Source organism: Gallinula chloropus (assembly GCF_964237585.1).
Source record: "Gallinula chloropus genome assembly, chromosome: 5".
Lineage (NCBI taxonomy): Eukaryota > Metazoa > Chordata > Aves > Gruiformes > Rallidae > Gallinula > Gallinula chloropus.
The window spans coordinates 52,550,555-52,556,554 of record NC_140090.1 but is presented as its reverse complement, the minus strand read 5'-3'; the positions used below and the strand labels follow the sequence as shown (position 1 = coordinate 52,556,554).

General features: G+C 38.5%; 1 protein-coding gene across 1 annotated transcript in view; it reads left to right on the top strand.

Moving 5' to 3' along the window:
• The first annotated feature begins 2,185 nt into the window (after positions 1 to 2,185).
• Positions 2,186 to 6,000, top strand: part of WAPL (WAPL cohesin release factor) — a 150,853-nt gene continuing 147,038 nt past the window's right edge. The window contains exon 1 of the mRNA XM_084264467.1: positions 2,186 to 2,302. The gene's annotated coding sequence lies outside the window, so the exon portion shown is untranslated. The remainder of the gene's footprint in view (positions 2,303 to 6,000) is intronic.

The window sequence follows — 6,000 nt, the reverse complement described above, 5'->3', positions numbered from 1 at the left end:
AAGGGCAAAGTGAAGGGAGTATGGTAGCTGACTTAGCTTGATTCTCCCAAGCGGTAATTTTTTTTCCTATTTGAAAGGTGTGTGGGAAGACTGTTTCTCAGTTGAGAGGAAGAAAGGTCAGGCATGTCTTGATGGTCAGATGCAAAATGTACAACTCAGGTAAGGCAGGAACTGCCAAATTGGCACTGTCATTTGAAATTGCACAACATTTTCATTCAGTAAGCAGAAGGAAGGACTGGTAGAGAAAGGAACACTGAATCAAAAAAATCTTCTTGACTACCTCCATTCAAACACAATAAGTTAAATAAACAATTTAATATGCAACTTTATTGGCAGTTTCAATAAAAGGTTTGCTTAGGGTCAGCTGAGCTTTCCAGCTGAGTTTCAGTGACCTAGGGGAGGACAAGTGGGATACAAATTCAGGATCCTGTTATATGAGTAACTTGTTTCAATTCCCGCATATTTAGAGGAATGCACAAGTTAACAAGAGCAGAACTCCTGGACAAGCCAACAGGAATGTCTTATTCCTTTTTCAATTTATCTCATGTTATTTCTCAGCCCTTTCCTTTACAAGTTGGATATTAGTTATAGAGAGACTGAAATGAAATTTATGATGAAATGTGTGCTCTGTGATGAGCTTTTTTCATTCAATGAGATCTGGCAAATTGAGATCAAGTAAATAATAACAGACAAATTTTAACTGAAGTCAAATAATTCTGCTGGAACCAATGTTTCTTAAGTAGAACCAAGCCATTAACTCTTGAAGGGAGGAAGCAGAGGACAGGTGCCTACAAGTTAGTCACATGTTGAAACAGAAATATTATTGTGTCCTCCTGACTTGTCAAATAAATATTTTGAGTGTAATTTGTATTGAATATGTAGTAGGTGGGACTGTTGAATTAATACTTAGGCTGGAACTTCCAAAGAGTTTCCATTGCTGGAGTACAATTAAATACCCTTTGCACAAAAAGGATCCTTTTTCAAATCTCTGTCTCAAGTCCTGAGATCCAAAACTGGGAAAGAAATACCAGTGTTGTATTCTCTATAGTGTAGTGTTGAAAATCTGAAGCGCGTAGGGAACTAATCACTAACACACAAACTACTTAGCAGGGGATGTTCCTGTATTGCCAGGAGACTTTTAACATTTTTAACTGGCAAATTTAAAACTTATTTGAGATCCCTGTGAAGTGGTTTAAGTGTCATGATAGTCTGTTCAGAGAGTCATCCTTAAAAAGTGAATGAGAAGTACATCTCCCTGAAAGCCAGTTTCTGTCGGGATCCACCTTGTGGCTGAGGCGTTGTGCTTTGAGTCCTTACTGGTATCATGCCGTTCCCGACAGGATGGCTGCTCTGGTAAGGCATGTGGCCCTGGCTGTCTTTTGGGAAAAGAAATGCAGTGAGCTTATCTAAAACCAAAGTCCGAGGTTCTCAGATATGACTTCCAGTGATGTTGGAGAGTCAGCTGAGGGTTTTTTTTGAAAACTGTAGTTATTTTGTTTTTAAAACCTGGAATTCAGGCAGCTCACACTACTGCCATGTTCATGACCTGATCTAATAAGCAATTGACTTTGTTCTGTGACCCAGTAAATATGGAGCAGGTTCTGCTGCAATGGGGATTCATTCTATTTCAGGAGGCAGTGCAATGAAGGGAAGCTGCCAGATGCAGCCTTCTAACACGTGCTATGGTCTCCTTAGCCCTGTCTCTGACATCACTATAGTTTGGCACATGAGAAAAATCAATGAGGGTTCAGCCAGTGAAGGAAGCAAAGAGAAATCTGACCTGAAATGGTAACTCCAATTTCCTTTGCTGATAACGGCCTACAACAGGAAAGAGAAGAGACATGTTTTGTTAAAGCTATTGTTTGCAACGCTTTAAGATTCCCTAGCTTATTTACAGTTACTTTATTTTGATGCAGTGCTAAAGAATATCCTGAACTGTGTTTCTTTTTTGCTTTCTTTGCCTTTGGTCATCCTCTACCTTAAGAATTTGGGGTAAAGCAAGAATTAAAATGCATGTGATTTATTGAAATTAAGTTTTTCACGTGATGTCTCATGGAGTTTTCATGGGTTTTATTTCTTCATTGAAATAAAAGCAGTGCACACTGCATGAAACTGATTTGTCATTTGACTGCCCATGACATAATCAAGGACCTGAAAAGTTTTTTTTTCTTTTTCAGAGGAATGATTTTCAGAAAGAATCTATGCAGTGAATATGACCAACTACAGAGCTACCTGATGCTACTACCTCGACCCTGTCCTTCAGATTAAGATCTCTTCTTACATGACTGAGCAGCAGCAGAAAGTGAGTTTTACCCAGTGTATCTAGAAAACAGCAGTTTGAATAGGAGGTATCAATGCACATTAAGATTTCTGCCATGTGCTTCTGTTACTCTGAGACTTCAACTGAGGACAGCAGCCTCCAAAGGATTCATATTTTTAAGTAACAGTTGGAGGATTATTATAAAACCAGATTCTACGTGTTTGCTTGCTAAGGTGGAAGCATGCATGGTGTCTTTAAAAGACAGGAGTGGGCTGTGTTTATTTTATGCTGTCTTTGGCACCTGAGGGCATTGGGGACTACTTGGAAAGGGGTACTAGAAGTGTGAACTAGTGAGAACTAGAAGATGGTGACACTGCTGGGAGGCGAGGACTTGAAGTTTGGACTGTTCCAGGACTTTCTCTGGAGTGAGTGACAAGGAATACTCGACCACAGGATCTGCCTGGTAGAAGGGAGCTGAGACCTGAGTTTAGAGGCACTCTAGAGATAAGAGCTACAAAGAGAATTGAGGTGAGAAACAGCTGATTCATGCCAGGTGTGATTTTCCAAGCTGATTCCTTGGATAGTGTAAGGGAAGGTTTGCTCTCTAGCTATATGGATTAGTTGACCAGTCACTTTGCTGGGACTAGGGAGAATGAGAAGAATCTGTAGGAGATGTGGACTGAGCTGAGCAGGCTCTTTGCTGTCTGCACTACAGAATGAAGGTAAGCAGTGGCATTGGGAAAGAACTGCTGAATTCAGTTCTAAAGCTTTTGGTTAAAACAATTTGTCTTGGTTTGTTTTTAAACCTGTTTTTCTTATTTTCCTCTATTTTTTTAAGTGAATTTTATAGTATGTCTAATATAGACAAATAAGGGGAAAGATATTACCCAAACTGTTGAAGTATATTCTGTTGTCTAATTTTGTGTTCACAACTATGACCAGTCTCGTGTAGATTAGTACTACTCACAGTCTGATAGGAATTGATTTCCTTGAAGTCACAACTCAGCACCGGGCAGTTAACTTAGAGAATCCAGTGCTCGGTGATAATAGCCACATGCTCCAGGCACTAGAAATGCTTCTGTAAGTTTGTTAAGAATATAGTCTTACTCTTTCCTTCATTCCTAACTTTTATATCTGAGCCTCACTGTATTCCTAATGCTTCTTGGGGGTTAAATTTTGGTGAACTGTCCTATTTTAAATTCTTTGACAGTAATGGAGCTTTTTTTTTCATGGAAGTAGAAATTGGCCTTGAAAAGGGTAGTTCTTGTCTGGACAGGACAGAAACAACTATCTGATGTTTAGAACAGGCTTTGCTACACAGTTTTCTCTGATTTTCATTCTAGGCAATATCCAGGGAAGGTCGTGAAAATCTTGTTGGTTTGATTTTGTAGTGCTTCATCCTGTTAATGTTGCCCTTATTTCCTGGATGACACTGCTGGTCAATTACTCCCTTGTTCCACTGATGATTTTTGCCCTATTAATAGAGCAGAAAACCTTAAAAATGATTCTACTATGTTTGACTTTGCAGAGTTCAAGGGACAAACCTTACCTGTGAAGCCTCAGCCCTCTTTCAAGGATCCCTCTCTTAAATCACCTCCTGCTGATTTGTTGCAACTCCCCATAGGTCTGTTTTGATACCTTTTCTGCAGATAGTTTTACATTTTGCTTATGTACCGTAGCACAAAAGTTGGCCCAGTGATTTTTAATAGACGGTTTCCTCAAGGGAATACATTATTACATGTCAAGCTCCTTGATCAAAGAGTGTACTCAATTGCATAATACTGATTTTTGTGACTCGCATTTTAGCCTGGAAATGCTTGATTCTACTTCACTCATGCCACAAAGTAAACTATACCTGTATATAACTGAAGCCAGCTTGGTGGACGTCTGTAAATTATTTTTCTCAAGTAACTTCTGTTGAGAAAATGAATTACTATGCAACCCTTATCCACTTCAATAACAATCTGTTACCCTGATATGTAATGGTATGGTTTAGACTTTTTGATAACAGTAAAGGACGAAAATGTGAACAGTGATAAAAAGAAATTATATTTCCAATTGTGAATCTTGGAACGACCTGCAAAAGCTAGCTGAGAGTAGCTTCATCATAATGATGATGATGAGCACATTACTTTACAGGCAGAAATGTTGAGATATGAAGAGATTAAGTAATTTTTGCCAAAGTCACACAGAAAACACGAAAAATACCCCAAAATAGAATCTTGACCTTTTGATTCCAACTGCTGTGAATTTCCTCCTCTTTGTAGGGTGTGCAATACCAAAGTACTGATTTCCACATCAAATCACAGTAGGCCTAATCATAATACAGTTTGCAGCCCAGCTCATCCTATCAGTATTAACATTCGCTTGAAAAAATGTGGAATTTAGGAGATTTATTAATGTCCCCTTCCATGGAGTTAGCAGTATATACTAGAATGGAAAAATGCATTTAATATTCAGTCACTTTTGCACTGACCTAACATACTCAGCTCCTTCATTTCAGTTGTGTGTCCTGGGGTGTTGTGTAAATGTTTATGCACATCATTAACTTTAGGCATCTGAAAAACTACAAAAATCAATTATACCAATCCAAAGGGTGCATCTGAGCATATGTAATACATTTTTAAAGTACTGTGCTTTTAGAGGAAGTGCGGCTGCATTAGAGGTATAGTCACTTTCTGCGTGACCCTTCAGGCATGGCACTGTATGGAAGGGTATGGATTTTTCATTCTATTTTTCCAGTCAGTGGAAAATACATGGCTATTGTAAGTAAGCCTGTAATTGTCCTAAGGCCTGTTCAGGAAACATCCTTTGTGGAACATTGCATAGGAAAGATTGTGCTATCCAGTGATGTAGTCTCAGATTTTTGTGTCTATTTCTGAACCATCTTCTTGTACATGTGGAAATCAGAGTGGAGTCTTAAATGCTGAGGGAAGTAAATAATGGCTTTGTTTTCACATTGTGGGTAAAACATAGTTCCCAAAAGTTCCCCTTAGCATCTTTTTTTACATTTGTGTCACGTTAATATTTTGTTGGCTGAAGCTAATTATTCAATGCAAGGTACAAAGCTGAAGTTGGAAGATAATACTAAGAGCAGATTCTTTGTAGGAAGAAAGAAACACAAACTCATATAATGCAATATGTACTGCAACTGTGCTATCATAAAATTTCCCATTATTAATGTAGGAGATAACTATCTCCAGAGTCAACTGTAATGTTACAAAAATCACTCAATAAATGAAAACACCAAGCACATGATGAGCTTTACTTCCATGTTATGTCTGTGTTTGTGAGCTGCAGCTCACTCTGATCTGCAGCATACCTAACGCTTGGTTCAAGCCTGATCAAGTTTAAAAGGGTGTTTCTACAAATTCTACCTATCTTTCAAGTTACAGACGGCAACAGAAGGTCTAATTAGGCTGGTTTTGCTGTGAATTTCTGTGCTTCTCAGTCATAGATCTGATAGATTATGACTGGCTATTTATTGTAGTAGCCCAAATGAAATTTGGTCTCCCACATAAAGTCTCCTTGCCAAAGATTGGCTAAAATTTTTCTGCAAAGTGGTCAATAAAGTCTTTGGTACTAAATCTGCACCAATACTGCTGTTTGTTTAAGTTTAAAAAAATAAACTCCAAAAAAACCAGAAGGGTAGGGAGGAAAAGTTCCCTGTAAAGAAGGGTGAATCCATTTCCATTCCTACCAGCCACTGGTCCTACAATTTACCCCCAGTTTCAGGTGAA